Here is a 23,442-nt window from a genome sequence, read left to right as displayed (position 1 = left end):
TTGGTTCTACCTTCAAACATATCCATCATCTGAACATCCCTTAGCCCTTCTACCTCTACCAAGCCACAGTCACTTCTCACCTGTGTTACTGTAATAGCCTTTGAATTCGTTTTCCTGCTTGCATCCCTGCTCCCTTGTAATCTACTCTTGCCATAGTGGACAGAAGATCCCTTTAAAACCTATGTCAAAAATTGTCACTCCTCTGCTCAAACTCACCAGTGGGTTCTCATCTCATTCCGAATAATCTCAAATACTGCCTGCGAGCTACAAAATCCCATGTGATCTGGCCCTGACAACCTCTCTGCCTTTCTCATTCTGCTGTAGCCACACTGCCTCTTTGCTATTCCTTAAACATGCTAAGCATACTTCTACCTTAGGGACTTTTCACATGCTGTTCCCCCTGCCTGGAAAACAACACGTCCTGCAGATATCCATCCCTAGGGCTCCATCTTCCTTCAGACTTTGGTGTAGCTGTTACCTTACTGGCGAAGCCTGTCCTGATCACCTTGTGTAATATAGCAACTCTTAACCTTGTTTTATTTTCTTTCCTGGCACGTATTGACTTTCTGCATGGCACATGCAGCCTACATATTTGCTGGTTGATATATTTATTGTTATCTCCTCTCATTGTAGAATTTTATCTCCTTCATGAGGATCTTCATGAGAGCAATGACCTAATTTTATTCACTGTTCTGTCCCTAGAACAATACCTGACACACTGTTAACATTCAATATATGAACGCTAGGTCATGGTCAGGTATTACTAGGTACTACTATTGCCATGTGGCATGCTACGTAATATTCTATTTCTCATCTGTGGAGAAGAAAATGCCTAAGGTGACACAACATGAGAACCTACATCTTTTAACTGTTAATGTTTTATTTGTTTGTTTTTTGGGTTTTTTTTTTTTTTTGAGACAGAGAGAGAGAGAGAGAGAGACAGAGACAGAGACAGAGACAGAGTGCAGGTGAGGGAGGAGCAGAGAGAGGGAGAGACGCAGAATCCGAAGCAGGCTCCAGGCTCCGAGCTGTCGGCACAGAGCCCATCACAGGGCTTGAACTCACTAACTGTGAGGTCATGACCTGAGCCGAAGTCAGACACTTAAGAGACTGAGCCACCCAGGCGCCCCTACGTCTTTTAACTTTTAACTCAGTGATGCTTCAGATAACCTTGTGGGAACTTGGCTGCTGTGGTCAAGGCAGTAGCTCTACATTAAGTGGGAAGATTCAGACCCAGGTTTTCCCAGATCTCATGAGTCCCAGCTTTCATTGTTAGAGGCCGGAAACTGTTTCTGTGGTTAGACTATGGCTGTGTCTCCTGCACAGGAAGTCAGCTAACCATGGCAGTCCTCAGAAAGCAAACTGATGCAGCGTGTTTCGTCTGGGTTTGTCTTGCAGCAGTTCAATTCTGTGAGCAGTGAGGAGTACACAAAGGGAGGGAGCGAGCTTTTGTTTGCTGTTTTCAGGCACTTTTGTCAGAATCATAGGCTACTAGTCACATAGCATGAAATTCAGAAAATTGGTTTAGGATGAAATCCAATGTAAACCTGAGGACATTTAATATAGTTTCGGGAAGAGTTTTGATTCGACTAATTATTTGCTCCCTGTACCGTGAGTTAAAAAAAAATAATTACCTGAAAAATTACAACCGTGCATGTGAAAAAAAAAAAAAAAAAAAAGGTTTGAGAAGTTTGGTTCAGGTTCCCAGTGGGTTAAGAGATTGATTTGTTGTTGTTATTTTTGCCTGCTGGTTTTTGCAAAGACAGACATGTTTTGTTTTGGTTTCATATTAAAATTATTTCCTACTTAACTTGAAGTCTGATGCAGAAGTATTTTGGTTATCTATTGTTGCATAAGAAGCCACACTCATGCAAGGATTTGTTCTCCTGCTCCTGTGGGTAGGCTGGGCAGACCCTCTGCTTGCTTTCCTTTGGGCTCACTCACGCAGCTGCGTTCAGCTGGAAACTCGGCGGCACTTCAGACAGGGGTCAGAAAACCTTACCTATCAAGGGCCAGATATTAAATATTTTAGGCTTCAATGGTTATATAGTCTCTGTCACAAATCCTTGAGTCTGCCATTATAGCATAATAGCAACCACAGACAATATACAAACAAGGGAGTGAGGCTGTGTCCTAACGAAGCCTCATTTGTGGGCTCTAAAATTTGAACTTCGTATAATTCCCATATGCTATAAAATAGTACTCTTCTTTTGATATTTGCCACCCATTAAAATGGCTAAAACCATTCTTAGCTCATAGGCTACACAAATATAGCTGGGCTGGATTTAGCCCATGGGCTATGGTTTGCCAACTCCTATTTAAAAGGTCCGGGATGGTCTCACTCAATGTCTGGCAGTTGTTGGTGGCTGTCATCCAGGGCATCTTGGTTCCCCTCCACAAGGCTTCTTCTTTAGGAAGCTGGTCCGGCTTGTGTTCATGGTGGTCTCAGGGCTGCAGTCCAAGGGGCGGAAGGCAGAGGCTGCAAGGACTCTTGAGGCCTATGCTCCACACCTCATGTAGTGTCATTACTGTTACATTCACTTAGACACAGTAAGTCACAAGTGCTGTCCAGACTTAAGGGATGAGACAATAAACTTCATCTCTTGACGAGAGGAGCTGTAAAATATTGTGGCCATATTTTTCAACCTCTCCCAATAAGTAACTGTTACTGGTTGAATTGTGTCTCCCCAAATCTTAAACCCGGTACCTTAGAATGTGACCTTACTTGGAAATAAGGTTGTAGCAGATGTAATTAGTTAAGATGAGGTCATGATGGAGCAGGGGATGGGCCCTAATCCAATATAACTTCTGTTCTTTATCAAAAGGAGAAATTTGGAGACACACACACACACACACACACACACACACACACACACAGTATGCCACGTGAACTTGAAGGAAGAGACAGGGGTGCTGCGTCTCCAAGCCAAAGAATGTGAAAATTGTGAGTCTCTCAGTTTCCTGGGGCTACCATAACAAAGTATCACAAACTGGGTGGTGGAAACAAAAGAACTGTATTGTCTCACAGTTCTAGAGGGTTGAAGTCCTGGATCAAGGCATTGGCAAGTTGACAAGTCTGGTTCTTTCTGAGGGCTATGAGGGAAAGAGCTCTGTTCCAGGTCTCTCTCCTTGGCTTGTAGACATCTTCTCCCTGTGTCTTCACATCACCTTCCTTCCGGATGAGTCTGTGTCAAAATCCCCCTTCTTATAAAGATTCTAGCCCCATTGGATTAGGATGCACCCTAACGACCTCCTTTTAATTTGATTAAAGACCCTGTCTCGAAATAAGGTTACAGTCCGAGAACTGAGGGTTAGGGCTTCAACTTATGAATTTGGGGGGAACGTAATTCAATCCATAACAGCCAGCAAACGACCAGAAGCTAGGAGAGAGGCATGAAACCGATTCTTCTTCAGATCCCTCAGAAGCAGCCAACCCTGTTGTTTAAACCACGCTCTCTATGGTACTTTGCTGTGCCAGCCCTTGGGTACAAGTACAGTAACTGTAAGTAAAAGGCAATGTTCCAAGAGCTGAAACTGCCACTAAAACAATAACGAGAGGTTATAACACGTTGAAGATCTGAAGTTCGGCACTCGGATGCCTCTATCCAAATCTGCCGACAGATAAAAATATTCCAAAAGTCACTGTGAGTGATTTTACATGTGTTAGTTACAAATACCAAGGTTTGGAAGTCCTCACATTTCACACTTTTTCAAAATAGAAATCCAGGCAGTAATATTCCTGATCCTAATTTATATTCCTACACAAAAATGGAAACGTAAATTGAAGCAAACCAACCATCAAGCCCCAAAATATTTAGGGATCAAAAGAGGACCTTTAATTAATTTCATTTAATAGTTGAGAGAAATTAATTTTTTAAAAAAATATATGATTCATCTAAATTCAGGGAGTTAGAGCGCTAGGTCACTTACTGAGACCCACTATGCAAATACTGTGATCTCTTTATTCTTTTTTTTTTTTTTTTTTTTTTAACGTTTATTTTATTTTTGAGACAGAGAGAGACAGAGCATGAACGGGGGAGGGGCAGAGAGAGAGGGAGACACAGAATCGGAAACAGGCTCCGGGCTCTGAGCCATCAGCCCGGAGCCCGACGCAGGGCTCGAACTCACGGACCGTGAGATCGTGACCTGAGCCGAAGTCGGACGCCCAACCGACTGAGCCACCCAGGCGCCCCTGTGATCTCTTTATTCTTAACCAAGCGCTCTTTCAGCCAGCCAGCTACCTCCCTCCTTTGTTTGAACTCAACACAGAAATATCATACCATGTAATTTAAATGTAGGGTTTAAAAATATTTTTTACGTATATATATTCTCATCTTTGTCCTAAATGGTAGGATTTGTTATATCAGTTTCATAGATGACAAAATGGGAGTTTAACATCACTCAAGATAATCAATTTAGATGGACAGAACCTGAACCCTGGTCTTCAGGTTCCAAATTCACTACACATCAGCTGCCTTCCTAATACTAAACAAAGGTATCAGAACTCAAAGTCAATTGGTTCACATAATCCAGAAATCAGATCTTGCCTTAAATGGTGAAACTAATGCTTCAGTATGAAAGTTTCTGTGAGCCACTATTTTCTTTCTTCTTTTAAATTTTTTTTTAATGTTTATTTATTTTTGAGAGAGAGAGAGAGAGACAGAGTGTGAGCAGGGCACGGGCAGAGAGAGACAGAGACACAGAATCTGAAGCCGGCTCCAGGCTCTGAGCTGCCAGCACAGAGCCTGATGCAGGGCTCGAACTCCCAAACCATTAGATCATTACCTGAGCTGAAGTCGGACGCTTAATGAACTGAGCCACCCAGGCACCCCTGTGAGTCACTATTTTCTTAAACCAATATTGTGCTTTCTTCAAAAAATTCATATATGTTTTTCAAATTCCTGACTTCTTATAAATTACTTTAAGTCTTTCGTGGGACCAAGTCAGGTATGTCACTAGGTTACTGAGGAGTTTCAACCTGTTGGAGTATAAACATGAAACATTTTTTTTTTAATGTTTATTTATTTTTGAGACAGAGAGAGACAGAGCATGAACGGGGGAGGGTCAGAGAGAGAGGGAGACACGGAATCCGAAGCGGGCTCCAGGCTCTGAGCTGTCAGCACAGAGCCCGACACGGGGCTCGAACTCACAGACCGTGAGATCATGACCTGAGCTGAAGTCAGACGCTTAACCGACTGAGCCACCCAGGCGCCCCAACATGAAACATTTTGATTTAAACATTTGAACCCAAGAGACCTGATGCTCTCAGTTCAAGTTCCAGGGCAAGTCCAAAGGCCTGAGAACCAAGAGAGCTAATCGTGTAAGTTCCAGTCTGAGTCTGAGTCTGAGTCTGAAGGCAAGAGACCAATGTGCCATTTCAGAGATAGTCAGGCAGAGTTCAATTTACCTCTTATTCAGCCTTTTATTCTACTCCAGCCATCAGAGAACAAACTGGATGAGGCCCAGCCCCTCTGGGGAGGGCAATCTGCTCTATTCAGCCCACTGATTCAAATGTTAATCTCATCCAGAAACACCCTCACAGATACACCCAGAGTAATGTTTCACCAAATATCTGGGCAACCTGTCCGTTACGGTTGACACGTAAAATTAACCATCACAAGTGGGGAAAAGGAGAAAGGGCAAACTTGTCTTTACTTAACCGGTTGAGGTCTTCCCTTGCTGTATTGCTAACTATCCAGCTCATGCCAGTCAATGACCACACCTCCAGTATGACAGACATTCCTGCAGAGGTTCTTTGAAGCTCCTGAGGCCCCCCTCCCTCTTCATACTTTACAAATCCCTCACTAGCTGATGTCACTCCAGCTCTACTTCTACTCCTGGGCTCTCCTTCCACTTCAGTTCCCAGCAAGGGTGGCAAATGCAACATCAACGTGTTGTTGGGTGTCTGCGCAATAGATAATCCTGTCAGTGGGATAACAGCGAGATGGCTCAAGCCCAGATCCCTGCAATCCGCTGTGTCCAGCTTTCCCATGGGAAATTCAAGCTCATTGCCAGGCCCAGTGGTGGGCGGGCACGCAGCTGCTCCAAGTTGTGGACAATCTCTCTGCACCCTCCACATCTCTCCAATTCTCCTCAACACAGATGCAGAAGAGGCAGTCTGCTGTGAATATCCAACCTGGGGAGTGGGATGTCAGTCTCCTTTTCATGGCGGAAGCCCCAATCTCTATGCCCAATTCTCTTGATGATGCCCCCCACCTCCCCTTACTTGGCTTAGGTAGGAAGCCACTCCCTCGATCTCATCCAGGGAAATGCAATAGTAGCCATGCCTGATAACACTTTCTTAGACTTTGATTTCTTTCTTGGTCTTCTGTGTAGAGGACAATGTCTGCAACAAGGGTAACACCATCTCCAAGGGGCACTTTGGAAATGTGTGAAGCGATTATTGGTTAACACAGTGAACGGGAGACTGCACTGACACTTAATGGGCAAGGCCAGGGATTCCACACTGCCAGGAACGCATGGGACAATTCCATACCATGAATTGTCTCATAACCAGCATGTCTTTCCAGTTCCCTGCAAGACATTTTATAATTATCTGAGCCTGGAACCTAATTCCATTTTATAGAAAAACTACGAAGTATTTTTGTCAAAGTATTTTTATATAGCTTTAACAGACCTTGAATTTTCCAGAAATGTAACTACCATTGTGAATAAAGGGAAGATTATAGAGTGCTTATTTTTTTGGAATTTTACCAAGAACTGTTGACAATTTTGGACCATCAAAATCACTGATGGCGAGGCCATTTGTACTGCCTAAGTTGCGAATCTATCGATCCACATTTTATCTGTTCCATTGACAATAAATCTATACAAAAAACCAAATTTACTTATTTAGGTCTTATTTCAATATGTTAAGTATAAAGACAAGATGTTAACAATATTCAACTTTGTATTGGCTTCCTCTTTTTTTTTTTTTAATCCAAACTTATTCATTATAAGTAGGCCAAGCAATCGACTACTCCATTATGTCTTCTAGTGTTCTTGTGCCCCAGGAAATAAGTACTAAAGCAGATTATTACTTTAATTACAAATTATGTCCCTTTTATTTATATTATTTCTGTCAAGTTAGGGCATTATATTTGGTGTTTAGGGTAATTGTAGGTATATACAAATTATATCTGTCAATTACATTTTGTGATGGCAACTTGGCATTGCATAATATTTGTTGCTAAAGGAGGTGTATTGTCCAAGGGACCTGACAGTCATTCAGATAGACTGAGAAGGTACACTGGGAGGGGTGGTAATGGGGCTTCTACAGGGCTTTCTACCATCTCTTCCCTGTGGTAAGGATTTTGGCCCCAAATCTTATAGTATGCAGATGCTCACTTCATTTTTCAGCCATAGGTCATACATACCAAATCTCAACATCTTATTATAGGTGTAAATTAATTAACAAAATTTACTATTATTAATTTATTGGTGCTTTCTAGATATTGGGAGTGTGGGATAGGGCGATGCTTTGTATTTTCTTTCTCACCAATTCTAGCTGATTCCTCTTTTATTTAAATATTTCATTGTGTAATATATCGATCACCAGGCCTAACATTATTATTTTGGTCCAGGTACATTAGTTTTTCACTTCAGTTCATTCAATTCTGTTCCAGTTCAATTGGAATCAACTCAATTCAAATTCTGAGTATTCTCAGAATTTCTGAGATCAGCCTTCATTCCTTCTTCTGGAAGATTTGAGATTGTACAAAATAGATCAGAAATGACATAATTATGGTAAGTGCACTGCCACACCCCACTTTAGTGTCCGTGCAGACATGGCTAATCAATCATGACAATTTTTCTCACCAAGTCTTGATCCATCCTGAGACTATTTTTCAAAAATATTTCGGAGTAGTCATGATCAATTGACTGGACTTGGCCCAGATTGGTCAAAGGTCACTGGACAAAGACTTAGGTGGACTTGGCCCAAGCCTTGGCTCTGAAGTTACCAGATATGTGACCTTGAGTAAGTACCTCACCTCATTAGGTCTTTGTCTTTTTTTCTGTTAAAACAGGAATGACAACCCCTAAGTCATAGAGTTCTAGAAAAGATCATCTGAGATAACAGAAATCAGGCTTTGCAAGTGGTGTAGGGCTTGATGAACCTGGGTGGTTCTTCCTACAATGATCCCCATAGCATTCTGAGATCTACTGAACAGGCCTAGGGAGGGTGAGCAGGCTCCCCATCTGGGACATTTATTGCCACTGGTGCTCAGAGCCAATTTTCTCTCCGTATCTGGACTCTTATGTGGCGAGTCTGGCCATGAGACAGGTATTTGAAAACATAGACTGTAAGGTTAGCAGATGTGGGTTTGAATCTGAGATCTCTTCCTTCTTAGCTGTGTAAACAAATTTCTTTAACCCATCAGGCTCTGTGTGTTCATCTGTAAAATAGGTAAAATAATCATATCTGTATTAAAAATGACTATGAGATGTATGCAAACTAATTAAACATTTATCCCAGGGCGTGGCGTATGGTGAGTGCTCAATAAATGGTAATGAACAGGTTGGGTTGAGGGAAAGTCCCAGTACAGTTCAGAATTTGTCCTAGGTGGAAATTTCCACACCCTACATAGCCCTTCGACGAGACTTTAAAAGCCTTTTCTAATCAATTTCATGAGCCATGAATTTAAGGGATAGGCTTCCCAGCTTTTCTGACTTGGACTCCCCTTCAAAAAAGAAATCACAAAAGGGAAATCTAGAAAAATGAAGCTGTACCCTTTACATTCTTCACAATTGCCTGTCTTCGCTCACCTTCAGTGACGCTGTTTTCTGCAGCTGAAATTGGTGCCGTCCATTTTGGAGATTTCCCGCATATTCTAGAAAGATTCGGTAAAAATAAAATCCCTAAAGTGCCACGGAGGAATGATTGATTAAGCACACCTCTTTAATAAAAAAGTTGTTGTTGTTGTTTTTTTTCCCATAGATCGGTTTGAAAGTTTTGCAGCCAGTCTTGACCTTGAGGAGCACCTTGGAAAAATACTTCTCAGGTGGGTTAAATCTCAGGCAAATAATCCTCTATCCTTCATTGTAAGGAATGAGCGATTGTAGTGTTCTAGAATGTTCCTGGCATTAACTCCAGCAAGAAATGAGAGGAATTCTTGACATTTCAGAACTCTGATGTGGCAATTTCTTTGAACATTCTTTTAAAAGGAGGGTGGATTAAAAAAAAAAAATCTTTCAATAGTTGCATTGTTGTATCTGAGCATTCCTCTTCCAGTGGATTTACTCTAATGATCTAAATGTTTCTAGGGAAGATGGTTTCCCCTCCAGTAAGGGCACAGCCTAGTGATCATAACAGAGACATGAATGTAAATTGCTTTGGGATGGAAAATTGACTGAATTGTAACAAGTGGCAGCTGCCAGAAGAAAGCCTCTGCTGCCTTTTATAGACCAGGGTCTGGCTGCATCACTCTGCTTCCTCTGATCTCAGGAGGCTGGATAGAAGGTGGGCCCGTGTTTGTGACAGTCCTGAGTTTCCTGAGCACTGCCTGAGCAGGGTGTGAGCATTGCCTTGCTACCATGATCTCAACCCTGACTGAAAGTGTTACCATATTTGGGCATCCTTAACGCTCACTCCATCAATAGAAAACACATCATAGCAGCAGCAGCCATGGCCAGAGCAAAAGGCAGGAATAAGGAAGGGAGGAGAACAGAGAGAGGAAGGGAGAGGGGCAGGCAGCCAATGACCAAGAGAAATACACTGAGCCCCATGGAGAGACACTCAGAGATAAGACCTACCTACCAGCAGACACACAGGAAATGAAACAGAGAGTCAGATCAGGGAGGAGAAAGAGAAAAGAGGAGGCAAGGAATGGAGAGAAGGCAGAAAGAGACCCAAGTTGATATCTATTTCTACCTTTCCTTCCTTCCTTCCTTCCTTCCTTCCTTCCTTCCTTCCTTCCTTCCTTCCTTCATTTTTAAAAATCTTTTCTTGATTTATTTTGAAAGAAAGAGAGAAAGAGAAAGAGCATGAGAGGGAGAAGGGCAGAAAGAGAGGGAGGGAGAATCTCAAGCAGGCTCCCTGCTGTCAACAGAGAGTCTAATGTGGGGCTCGATCCCATGGCCCTGGGATCATGACCTGAGCCAAAATCAAGAATCAGACACTCAACTGAGCCACCCAGGCACCCCTCTCTCTCTTTCTATGTGAAGTTATATATAGAAATATATACACATGTTACGTGTGTATGTGTGTGTGTGTGTGTGTGTGTGTGTGTGTGTGTGTGTGTGTGGTTAACCCTTTCACAGCCAACCTTGCTGGTCAATGACCTAGAAGGGTCTCTGGTCACTGTTTCTACAGAGTTCGGAGGTATTCATTTGGTTTGGATGTAGAATGTAAGGTCCTAGTGACCTCAACTGCATCAAATCCCCTTCAAGTACGGGGATCTCACCTATGTACCTGACGTAGGATCAGGAGGAAAAAGTCCTCTTCTCTTGAAAACTATTGGCATTTCTAACCAATTCCTTGTCTAATTTATACTTATCAGAATATATAAACTCTAGATTAGCACGAACGAGTTCTTGGGTTTTTCTTCAATATCAGTTCAAATTGTGTCCCTTCAAAAGACATCATTTAGAATCCTAGAGGCCCAAGGTTGTGCACAGACAACCTTTTCTCTCATTAGCTTCTTGGCCCCTTTCCTCCATTGCCCCATGTCCTGCTGGAGAAGATGAGATTTAAGGATTGACTGCTTTAGTTACTTACTTTTGCTAGGAATTTCATCTCACCTGTGAGAAGCTCTAACTGAAGCCTTAACTCTCTTGCCCAAAATGTGGTAGATATGAATTGAAGTAAAGTAACTGGTTTTCTTTCTGTCTTTATTTCCATTTTTGGCAGGAAGGGGTTCAATAGTCTGGCATAAATTCCTTTCCTGGATTCATGCCCACAGCCCTGGAAGAGTTTAGCTATCAATCCTCTAAAGTTTGATTGATTTGTCATGTTCTGATGCTGGAATGAGTTTGTTAGGGGAAATTTATGAACACATTACCCTAACTGCCAAGAGCCTTAAATGCTTGAGGATTTCCTGAAGAGACACTCCAAGAATCTTCTTTGGCTTTTTGTTTTTCCTTAGGATGTGGTGTGATTTTCACGGTCTATTTGTCATAATGCTTCCCTGACGTAAAATACTCATACAGCATAAATAAGCTCTCCCTGAAATACTTCGAGTCTTTCCAATCTGGAAGTCTGAGCTTAAGTTCCCTGCTTTAAATACATGGCAGACACACTAGCCATTATTGGAAGAGATGGCAAGTTTCTATCAGGCCTAAAAGGAACTTTTTATTATGTGTACCTGTTTTTAGCATGCCTGAGTACACAGATTTGGTCTTTCAATGTTTCCAATGTTATGGTATCGACTGCATGAACCTTAATTATCGCTAGAACTTCTTGTTGGGTGGGGTTTTTCATCTCTCTTTCTCCCACTTGGTGCTTTTTGCTTCAAAGTTATTTTGTTTGGTACTAATATTTCCCCTCTGCATATTTTGGTAGCATTTACACAGGATCTCTTTGCCCATCCCTTTAGTTTCACCCTCTCAATCTCGTTCTGGCACACGTGTCTCTTATAAATAGCAGATAGCTTGCTTTGTATTGTTTCACCCCATATAAGAGTATTTGTCTTTTAAAAGAGGCATTTAACTCATTCATATGTATCCATTTGGATGTATCTCCTGCCACTTGATTTCAGATTTACGCCCGTTCGTTTGTTTAGCAAATATTTCCTCTGCTTTCTTGTTGTTTCTCAGATATAGAGACTTTGTCCATCGTATGTGAGTTATGGTGTAACCACAGTGATGTTGATGAATAATGGAATTGTACCTTTTGATACCATGCCTTGAAGAAAGAACACTTGTCTCCCAAGTTAATGATACCCAAACTTGGCAAATCTTGATAGTGACTGCCTTCAGAGACAGGCTTAGTTCTGATGGGATTTAACTACAATAAAGGTTCTTTGGACTTGGAGTCAGCCCGGGCTTTGAATTTTCATGCTCGCCCTGCGCGCACGCACGCGTGCACACACACACACACACACACACACACACACACGCTTGCTATGTGACTGTGGGTATTTAATTAACCCCTGCACCTACTAATTTCCCCATCTGTAAAAATCTTGAGGTGACTGAGGAGATTTACTGGAGCAACATGGGGAAGCACTTGCCATAATTCTAGGCTTACTGCCGTCTTAACAATGTCTCTATAAAAATAAAACTCCATCTCTCTTGGTTTGTGGTGCGTTTCCTTTTCGGAGCTGGGGTCTGGTTGGTATGCAGGAAAAGGAGAAGGCATGTGAGCTATGTTATCTGCTTGTCATCACAAGAGGAGCCAAGTGGCAGGCCACGGATTGAAGCACATCCGGAGCATATCGGGGTAGGCCGCGGAATTCCACAGTAAACACTCTGAGATAAGGAAGTGCCAAGGGTGGGGGCTGCTGAATGGCCTGGGTTTCTGCTGACCAGGGCCAAGTCCTTGTGAAAAAAGAGATGAGGAGGGAACGTGGCTTCTAGAGCCACCAAATAAGGAAGGACATCATCTCTCTCAACTTTATCCAAGGAGGGATGTCAGCCACCAGAGCAACTCACCCAACACCGTCTAGTATCCCCCAAACACCGGTTTCAAAGTGACGAGGGAGCATGGGGAAAGCTGAGCGCAAAGTGCAGGCTAACAGCACCCGTGTCCCCGCCAGGTAGGATATGTGTGCTATTCCTCGGACACTCCTGGCTGCCCAAGAAGAGGGGAAAAGAAAGAGAGCAAATGGCTGACAGACAGAGGTCACAGTCACGCGGGACAAGTGTCTCCTTCAGTTTATGGATAACTTAGTAAACTGCAAGAAAAAAACCAATCTTATCCATAGGCTAATCTCCAGACACTTATAGACTCCGTTTCCTGGGGCCCTAAGATCACCCTCATCAAGATGTAAAGGGGTTTAAGCGCTTGCCATGGTGATGTGGGAAACAAAGGCAAATGGAAAATTAAATTCCCTTACTGCCTACAGCCCACTGACAAGCCCTTCAAACAGGCAGTGTGACCTTCCTCTAGGAGCTGAGCTGCCTCAATGATGACACTTTGCTAGGCGCAAAAGAGAATCTTGGCTTAACATTATCCTGGCCCCCGGGATCCTGTAAGTCTACTTTAACATATAAAAATTCCTCTGGAAACTTCCTTTATCTCAACTCCCCCAAGATATATGTTAGCAATCATACTCCCAGCTATGGCCCCCTGATATACATCTGAAGGGTCTCATGACTGAGGCTTTACTAAACGGTAATAAATGCCATTTTCCTAACAACACCTAGCACCTCGAGGTCCTGGAAACCTCGCTTCCAAACTTCCTTAGAGACTTAACTCTATCCCTGACCCCATCCCAACCTAAGGATATAGAATCAGTTACCCACCACAACCCCAGTGCAGCTCTTTCTGCCCACGAGCGCTATCCCCATGCTTTAATAAAATCACCTTTTTGCACCAAAGACGTCTTCAAGCATTCTTTCTTGGCAGCGGGCTTTGAACACCACCTTCACCCCACAAGGACCTACGTCAAGCTCTGAGCTGAGTGGTGCAGTAGGGAACACTTTCATGAACAAATCAAACATTTCTTTTATTTCTCAAATGATTTCTAACCTCTCATTGTGTTTTCCTTTTCCTTCATCTGCCATGCAGAACCTACCTAGAAAAGAGGACAGCTGTCCTTTGAAGCTCCTGTAACCTCAGCCCCCTCCCCTTCCCTTCCCCACCCAGCACGCTTTGTCCAGGTCGGTGGTTCTGATCAGTTACCAACCCAAACTGAGTCCCCAGGGAGCAATTGGGTTGTGCCTCCAGAGGTCATTTTCTTGCCAAACATTCCTTTTCAGTGAGAGGACGTTTTCATCCCCTGGTAAACAATCCCCAGCCTGCACAAAGCAGAGAAGGGTGCCTGTCCCTCTGCACGGCTCTCCACTCAGTCCTGAGCTGATTCCAACCCCAGAGGCGTCAGTCTGCTCTATAAATTCCTTTGTGAAACCTGAGAGCTTGGGCTCCGAAGGAGAGCAAAGATCTTGGAGGGGTTACAGTTTCCCTCCTCCCTTTTAAAGGTCTGCTTGTGTTGGCAGCAGAAGAGTGTGTTTTTCCAAACAGGCTCTTCCCTTTCTTATGGGAATTCAGTTCAGAAAGCCCTGCCAGGCTCCTTCTAAGTGGGAGAGTTAAGATCACCTCCCTTGCAGGTCTACACAGGAAAGAGATGCCATGCCTGGGGCCAGGCTTTCTAGTTACCAGGGTCTGAACCTCTTTCTGAAACAGGCACTTATTAGGAGGGGCATGGCTCCACTTACCAGGTGGTAGGGGGTGGAGGCTGGGCTCCTCTGAACTTCACCTCTGCCTTTAGTTTCAGTCCCTGTTGTTTTTGAGAGAGACAGAGAGGTAGAGACAGAGAGACAAGAAGAAAGAAGGAAGAAAAGAAGGAAGGTAGGAAGGGAAAGGAGGGATGAAGGAGGAAAGAAAGAAACCTTTAGCTGGCCGCCCTTGGGCTGAACCACTGTGTCGGCACCTGAGTCCCTCACCACCGCCTGGTACTCTCCTCCTCCACGAACCTCCAGGGCCATTTTTGTTTTATTCATATCCTAGCCATTAGTACACATTCAGCCCCAGAATTTGGAAATGAAGTGAGAAGTCATCAGCTGGTGGAATGTTAGAAAACTCATCTTTTGAAAACAATACACGGTTTTGGTGGCAGCGAAGGGGATAAAATGGAGAGAGAAGTCAGCTGCTGCCCTCTCCTAAGCCTTTCAATTTCACCACCTTCGTGGGGGCTCTCGGACCTCACGACCCCGGAGGTTTAACAGCCAAAAAGTTTTCCCTTGATCCACCGGGTGCCTGCGCAGGTGTGTGCTGACAGACGCCACATTTTTAATCTGTCATCAGAAGCATCTCCTTGCCATTTCCCGCTGGAGGGTGGTGGGAAAAGCGGGTCATGGGCAAGCCATTCTGGCCGAGTGACGCTTTCCCCAACCAGCTGCCCGGCTGGCTGCTCGGAAGCAGATGCAGGCAGAGGGCTCTGAGCGGGGCATTCCTGAGGCTGGAGGTCTGTGAGTCGCTGATGCGCAGGGCGCGGTGCCCGCAGGCAGCCTGCTCCTCCCCACCCCCCCACCCCCACCCCCGCCCTCGGGCCTCAAGCCTGCCTCCCTCTTCGTGTTTGCTTTGCATTAAACACAGGTTTATTGAGTGTCTACTGGGTGCCAGGGTCTGCTCCAAGTGCCTGGCATAGATCGGTGAGACCAACAGGCAAACAGACACCCCTTGCTTCACGGAGCTAATGTTCTAGGGTTCCTATTTCACTAAAAGGTAGTATTTATTTTAAAATTTGCAAAGGTTCAGAAAAATTGAAACGACGACAGTGAGAACCCGTACACACTTCACCCAGATTCAATTAATATTTTACAGTTGTGTTCTTTTTTCTTTCTCGGCCTTTTTTTTCTATACATACATATACACACGTAGAGGTTTTTTGTTGAAACCATTTGGAAGTAGGCATCATGACACCTCACCACTAAATAATTTAGAATATATAGGGACGCCCTCCTACATTACCTCGAAACCACTACTGCACATAATACTATCATTAGGGGGACCTGGGTGGCTCAGTTGGTTAAGACTCTTGATTTTGGTTCAGGTCAAGATCTCACGGTTGGTGGGATCCAAACCTCCATCAGGCTCTGTGCTGACAGTGTGGAGCCTGCTTGGGATTCTTTCTCTCCCCCTCTCTCTATCCCTCCCCTGCTCGTGCACGCTCTCTCTCTCGCTCTCAAAAATAAATAAATATACTTAAAAAACACTTTCATTAATAGTGCTTAAAATACAAGTTATATTCAAATGTCTTTAATTGTCCCCAAAATGCATTTTATGGCTTTTGTTTTTTAGATAACAGGATCCAACGAAAGTTCATGCATTTTGTTTGATTGTTATGTCTCTTTCAGTTTCTTTTAATCTAGAACACCCAATTCTTTTTTGTTTGGCTTTTCAAGTCATTGACCTATTTGAAGAGCCCAACTGGTTTTGTTTTTGTTTCTGTTTTGAATGTCCGACATTCTGGATTTGTCTGAACGCTGTCTCGTGATTGGATTCAGGTTAATCATTTTGGGTAGGAAGAGTACATAAGGGATGGGGTGCACTTTTGATTTCAACACTTCAGGAAATGCATAATGTCAGGTTCCACAGGCACAGGCTAACTAAAACTGAATGAATAAATTGTATAAAACGTGCATTTCTTTCCCATAGTCTTACTGCCACAATTCTGAGACTGTGATCAGGATGGCTTCAGTTTACTACAGCTTCAAAAATACATGTCTATGTATATAATACACACATACTCGTGTAAATCTCAACCCTACGATGGTATTCTCAACTCTAGACTGGAAAAGAGAATCAGCTGGGAAGTTTAAAAAATTACGAATACCGAGCCCCAGCACTTCCTCTGATAATCAGTTTGATCATTCATGAAAGTGGGGTTTGTTGGGTCTCTCCATTTTAAAGATGCCTTTTGTCCCTTATTATTTAATAAATAATCTTTGTGATCCGGGAATACTAGGAGAATATCTTGATGCCCGGTGGCCTTTCATAAAATCACTTTAGCGTTCACTGATGATTTTTGCTTGAATCAATTATCTTACAGGGGTGAACTTTCTAATTTTACCCTTCTCTCTACATTAACTAGCTGGCATTCTGCGAAAGGGGAAGGGCTTCCCCTTTCCTGCCCTTTCTCTATTTACTTGTCTATATATTTATATAGAAACATTCATTTATTGAATATTGCCATGGACCCAATAGATTGTTTCATACATAAGTTACCATCATTATTCCTTTTGACGCTCAACATATCCCAAATTCAGACAGCAGGAGCCCCTTATGGCTGCTCCTTTAGCAAGTACTACATTAGCCCATGAGTGCCTTTTTACTTTTTGGCATCGAATATTCTAAGTTCATCTTGTACCTTCCCTGTCCCAAACCTGGAACCAGCAATTACTCCAAGGAATGGGAGCCAATACACACACACACACACACACACACACACACACACACACACGCATCTGTATATATATATTTAAATATATATGTTTAAAGTGACAGAGATATAAACTCCTGTATAAGAGGACACAGAAAACATGAAATAGTACATATAGGAACATTAACTTTGAAGGGAACAGAGCACCAGATATTAGCTAACATATCTTTGTGAAGAAAAATACCTTTAATCTGAGGATGGAGTGTGAGCCTGGAAGTAGGGAGACTTGGATTTGTATCCTGACCCTGCATGCAATTTGGGACTTCTTCAGGTACCACTTGCCCCAAGGCAAGTTTAACTAGGGGACTGGGCTAGACAATACTGGAGCCTTCTCTACATTCCAAAAGTCAGTATTCAAAAGAACTCGACAATACCTAGTTATAAGAAGCGTTTTGAACCAACTGAAGGCCCTTAGTTCCTGTAGGATTTCAGTGGCAGGAACTTCACCTTTTAGCTCTGACTCCCTTGATCTAGTAAGACTCATTGTAAAATGTGTTCAGTGAATGTTTTTGTTGGTGATGGTCTTTTCTGAAGCTAGAATGAGATAAACAGATAAAACTGCCAAGATTTTAGGTAAGCCACGAGAAACTATGTTGCAGTGAGATTGTAACTATCAGGATTTTGACAAAGGGAGGTCTCAGTCTTTAAAATAAGGGTCCTGCCTACCTGAGCCTGGCCTCTCCTGATGGCCAGACAGTGGACTTAGTGACCAGTCAGTGCTTTTACTGGTTTTTACTAAACTTCTCTGCTTCCCAAAGAGCCCATACCTAAGCTGTCTTGCAGCACTTTCTCTTTTATTAGGAAACTCCAAACTATACCGAGACATTTTTTTCCAATTCTCCTTACCTGAAGTCAAAAATTGCATTTAAAAAATAATTCTCCCTTGCTTTAATAAATTGACTAAAAAGGTTAAATGGATTTTCCTTCTATGTTTGCGGTCACAGAAGCACTTATCTCTCACCCCAAGTGGATGCCCTATGTAATTGGATGTGAAGTTGCATCAAAATCTTTTCAAAGCATTGCTATGACAATCAGACTTCTTTTTTTTTTCCCCCTGAAATGGCTTCAATGCAAACTCTCCACCATCCCGCTGTCCATTCAGTGAAATTTCATCTTATGAAGTAAGTTTAGCTTTTCAGAAACTTTAGGGGCAGGAAGGGGTATCATTATGCATTCAAATTAGCCGATTCTCCCACACACCCACTCTTCTCCAAGTGAGACACAATCCACTCAGCCTTATCACCCTCTGCGAGTTTGATTGTTAAAGGCTCTGCCTTACTAAGACTATGGAAATTAATGCAGGGGCCTAAAAAAGAATCCCTGTTTGGGGGAAATAAGACGTTTAATACAAAGTCTCTGACAGTCCTTCCTGTCCATTTATCAGCCTTTTTTCTACATGGATTCCAAAAAGGCAAGAAGTTGTTTGGGCAGAGATTCTCAGAGGGGAAGAAGGAGGGAAGAAGCTTTATGAAGATCTCTAAGGTCTGGGGAAGATTGGAAAAGCATATTCAAAATTACTATTGCTTTGATTTGGTTTTGGCCCCAAGTTGATCTTGACATTTCTATTCATGTTAACAGAAGGTGAGAGATTTTCATGTTTATCAAATGGGGGTATGTCTTTAAAATGGCTGAAATACCCAGGGCTAGTGAAGGCTTTATGGACCATTTTCCCATTTTAGAGGCTTTGGAGAATCAAATCTGCCATCTGCATAGAATGCTGTAGTCATGAATGTTTATTTCTTCTACCTTTTGATTCAGTGGTTTGAAGACCTCAATAAAATTTTAGGGCCCCAGAGATCATTTCGTTGAAAGCTCTCCTTTGGTAATTGGAGGATTTGAGATTCTAAGAGGTTAGAGGGCTTGCTCAACTAGACACAGAGCAGGACCAGGATTAAAAGCCAGGCTCCCTATTTCCTCATCTCACACCCTCCATACTTTGTGGCAGAAGCAGCATGTCATATGGTCTGCGGTTTCCTTTAAATATTTCAGTAAAGCTGTAAAAACTCCAAGAAGACAGGGGAATTTTTCTGCTGTGAGATTTGGTATATCTCAGTTCTTTAAAAATGCCTGACACACAGTAGGACCAAATAAATATTGAATGAATAAAGTGTGTGTATGTGTGTGTGTGTGTGTGTGTGTGTCTTCCATAGTCTTAGCAAAGGCAGAGTCTTTAACAATCAAAATTCAGAGACTGGGATAAGGATCGCTTAACTGCCTCCTCCACCTTCAAGAAGGTATGTATGTAGTGGGGAGGGGCCAAGATGGCAGAACAGTATGGAAGTTTTTTTTTTTTTTCATCTCTCTTCCCTTAAATGTAGCCAGATCAACACTAAACCATCTTGCACACCTAGAAAACTGATTTGAGGATTAGCACAACAATCTGCACAACCTGAGCCACAGAATTCAGCAGGTATGTGGCGTAGTGAGGTGAACTGGGGGAAAGAAAAGCCACGGAGGACAGGAAGCTGTTTTTGCTTGTGGAAAGAGGATGGAGACAGGGAGAATATGGGAAACGCACCTCCCCCCAAAGCAGCTGGCAAGAAAGTGGAAAACTGGAAACAACAGCAGGGACTGAACAAAAAAGGGAGAAAGGAGAAAGGAGAGGATTTAAATTCCATTAAGGCTCTATAAACAGGGGGAGTGCAGAGTTGGAAACTCCACAGCTCGATACCTGGCAGTGCTCTAGTGGGAAGGGCAAATGCCCAGGAGCAGAGAGCGAGGTCCTCGGGGTCATCAGGCCACATGGGGAGAGGTGGTTCCCTTGCTGGGAGGACATTTGCTAGAGGCTGTGCAGCCACCCCACAGGCAAAGATCCCAGAGGACCCTGGAAAACAACCACATTTGCTGGTGCTGGAACAAGGACCTTAAGTGAAGCTTGGTGCCAGGTGTGTGTTGTGATTTTTCCATAATCCCTGAAACACTGCTGCTACATGACTGCGTGAACTTTTTCCTGGGGTGGGCTGGCACCTGGCCGCAGTCTCTAGGCATCAGCAGCAGCATGGTCCCGCAAATGTTCCTGGGTGCAGCCGGCACCCCAGCCATTGCTCAGTGAGACCCTCCCCCGAAGGTCAGAACAGGTCAAAGCCAGAGTCCCTCAGAAGTGAGGGGTTGGGAAACACAGCAGTATCTGAGATAAAACTCGGGAGGGAGGTACAGCCTGGTAAACCTGACAGCTTAGTCACAGACAGTGTAAAAGCAGGGAGTGGACGGAAGTTGGAGACTGGTGCACAATTGCTGACCAGGGAGAACAGAGTTCCAATACTGGAGACTGGGTAGCTGGGTGACACCATTTTCACCCCTCCCACGCATGCACATACACATCTACAGGCGCCACAACAATCCACCCCAGTAAGCTATGTAACGCCATCTAGTGGAGAACGGAGTCGTTACACTAAGCCCCACCCAACTGGGCCAACCTTGCTCTTCAGGAACACAAGTCTCTCCACCTGCTTAGTTTACGGACTATAAAGTGCTTTATAGTTTGACTTCTAGAGGAAAACGATGTAATTTCAATCGTATTTCAGTCTGTTTGCTGGTCCATCTATTCAATTTCTTTTTCTTTTTCTTTTTCTTTTCTTATTCTTAAATACAGAAAGAAATAATTTACTTTTATTTGCCATTTTTATTAAAAATATTTTTCTTTAATTTTTCTACCATATTTTTTACTTTTTGTAAATTTTCAAATTCTATTTTATTTCCATCATTTCATTTTCTTCTATTTAACTGTCTTCATTTTTTCAAATTTTCAAACATTTTCCTTTTTCTTTCTTGTTTTTTCTTTTCTTATCTTTCCCTTTTTTCTTTAATCTATCAAGTTCCTTTCAACAACCAGAACAAAACACACCTAGGATCTAGCATCACTTATTTGACTTTTTGTGTGTGTTCTTTTTAATTTTTTTAATTTTAATTTTTTTTTTACCTTATTAATTTCTTTTCTTCCTTCAAAATGATGAAATTAAGGAATTCACCCCAAAAGAAAGAACAGGAAGAAACAATAGCCAGGGACTTAATCAACACAGACACAAGCAAGATGTCTGAACCAGAATTTAGAACCATGAAAATAATACCAGCTGGAGTTGAAAATAGATTAGAATCCCTTTCTGTGGAGACAAAAGGAGTAAGAGCTAGTCAGGATGAAATAAAAAATGTTGTAACTGTGCTGCAATCATGAATAAATGCCACAGCAGCAAGGATGGATGAGGCAGAGCAGCCAATCAGCAATACAGAGGACAAACTTATGGAGAATAATAAAGTATAAAAAAAGAGGGATACTAAGGCAAAAGAGCATGATTTAAGAATTAGAGAAATCAGTGACTCATTAAAAAGGAACAACATCAGAAGCATAGGGGTCCCAGAAGATGAAGAGAGAGAAAAAGGGGTAGAAGGGTTATGTGAGCAAATCATAGCAGAAAACTTTCCTAACCTGGGGAAAGACACAGACATCAAACTCCAGGAACCGCAGAGGACTCCCATTAGATTCAACAAAAACTGACCATCAACAAGGCATATCATAGTCAAATTCACGAAATACTCAGGCAAGGAGAGAATCATGAAAGCAGCAAGGGAAAAAAAGTCCTTAACCTACAAGGGAAGACAGATCAGGTTTGCAGCAGACCTATCCACAGAAACTTGGCATGCCAGAAAGGAGTGGCAGGATATATTCAATGTGCTGAATCGTAAAATATGCAGCCAAGAATTCTTCATCCAGCAAGGCTGTCATTCAAAATAGAAGGAGAGATAAAAAGTTTCCCAAACAAAAATTAAAGGAGTTCATGACCACTAAACCAGCCCTGCAAGAAATTTTAAGGGAGACTCTGAGGGGAGAAAAGACGAGTTAAAAAAAAAAAAAGACCAAAACAACAAAGACTAGAAAGGACCAGAGAACACCACCAGAAACTCCAACTCTACAGGCAACATAATGGCAATAAATTCATACCTTTCAGTACTCACTGTAAACGTCAATGGACCAAATGCTCCAATCAAAAGACATAGGGTAACAGAATGGATAAAAAAAAACAAGATCCATCTATATGCTATTTACAAGAGACCCACTTTAGACCTAAAGACACCTTCAGATTCAAAGTAAGGGGATGGAGAACCATCTATCATGCTAATGGTTGACAAAAGAAAGCCGGAGAAGCCATACTTATATCAGACAATCTAGACTTTAAAATAAAGATTGTAACTAAAGATGAAGAAGGGTAGTATATCATAATTAAGGGGCCTATCCAGGGACACCTGGGTGGCTCAGTTGGTTGAAACTTCGACTTCGGCTCAGGTCGTGATTTTGCAGTTTGTGGGTTTGAGCCCTGTATTGGGCTCTGTGCTGACAGCTCAGATCCTGGAGCCTGCTTCAGATTCTGTGTCTCTCTCTCTGCCCCTCCCCTGCTCATGCTCTGTCTCTCTGTCTCAAAAATAAATATAAACATTAAAAAAATTTTTTTAATTAAGAGGTCTATCCACCAAGAAGGCCTAACAATTGTAAACCTTTATGCTCCATATGTGGAGCACCCAAATATATAAATCAATTAATCACAAACATAAAGAAACTCATTGACAATAATACCATAATAGTAGGGGACTTCAACATTCCACTTATAGCAATGGACAGATCATCTAAACAGAAAATAAGCAAGGAAAATAAGCAATGGTTCTGAATGACACACTGGACTGGATGGACTTAACAGATATATTCAGAACATTTCATCCTAAAGCAGTGAAATACACATTCTTCTCCAGTGCACATGGAGCATTCTCCAGAATAGATCACATACGGGACACAAATCAGCCCTCAACAAGTACAAAAAGGTTGAGATCATATCGTGCATATTTTCAGACCACAACGCTATGAAACTCAAAATCAACCACAAGAAAAAATGTGGAAAGATAACAAATACTTGGAGACTAAAGACCATCCTACTAAAGAGTGAATGGGCTAACCAAGTAGTTAAAGAGGAAATTAAAAAGTACACGTAAGCCAATGAAAATGATAACACCCAGCCCAAAACCTCTGGGATGCAGCAAAGGTGGTCATAAGGGGAAACTATATAGCAATCCAGACCTTCCTAAAGAAGGAAGACAAGTTTCAGATACACAACCTAACCTTACACTTTAAAGAGCTGGAAAAATAACAGCAAATAAAACCCAAAACCAGCAGAAGACAGAAAATAATAAAGATTAGGGCACAAATCAATGCTATCGAATAAAAAAAAAAAAGAGTAGAACAGATCAATGAAACCAGAAGCTGATTCTTTGAAAGATAAATGAAATTGATAAAGCCCTAGCCAGTTTGATCAAAAAGAAAAAGGAAAGGACCCAAATAAATAAAATCAAGAATTAAAGAGGAGAGATCACAACCAACACAGCAGATTTACAAACAATAATAAGAGAATATTATGAG

This window comes from Neofelis nebulosa, chromosome 13, assembly GCF_028018385.1.
Source record: "Neofelis nebulosa isolate mNeoNeb1 chromosome 13, mNeoNeb1.pri, whole genome shotgun sequence".
NCBI classification, from domain to species: Eukaryota; Metazoa; Chordata; class Mammalia; order Carnivora; family Felidae; genus Neofelis; species Neofelis nebulosa.
The sequence above is the reverse complement of the archived record's forward strand: the minus strand, read 5'-3'. Positions refer to the sequence as shown.